Raw genomic sequence first — 277 nt, forward strand, 5'->3', positions numbered from 1 at the left:
GTGGTGCCAGCGGTCTGTGACACCCAGCGTTGCCCCTTCCTCCCCCTCCAGCTCCTCGGTGGCTCCGCAGTGACCGGGGAGGAGCAAGGACCTGCCGGTGGCCTGGGACAGGACAGTGACAGGTCAGCGCGGTGGGGTGGTGCCAGCGGTCTGTGACACCCAGCGTTGCCCCTTCCTCCCCCTCCAGCTCCTCGGTGGCTCCGCAGTGACCGGGGAGGAGCAAGGACCTGCCGGTGGCCTGGGACAGGACAGTGACAGGTCAGCGCGGTGGGTCTTG

Source organism: Buceros rhinoceros, unplaced genomic scaffold (assembly GCF_000710305.1).
Source record: "Buceros rhinoceros silvestris isolate BGI_N320 unplaced genomic scaffold, ASM71030v1 scaffold23947, whole genome shotgun sequence".
NCBI classification, from domain to species: Eukaryota; Metazoa; Chordata; class Aves; order Bucerotiformes; family Bucerotidae; genus Buceros; species Buceros rhinoceros.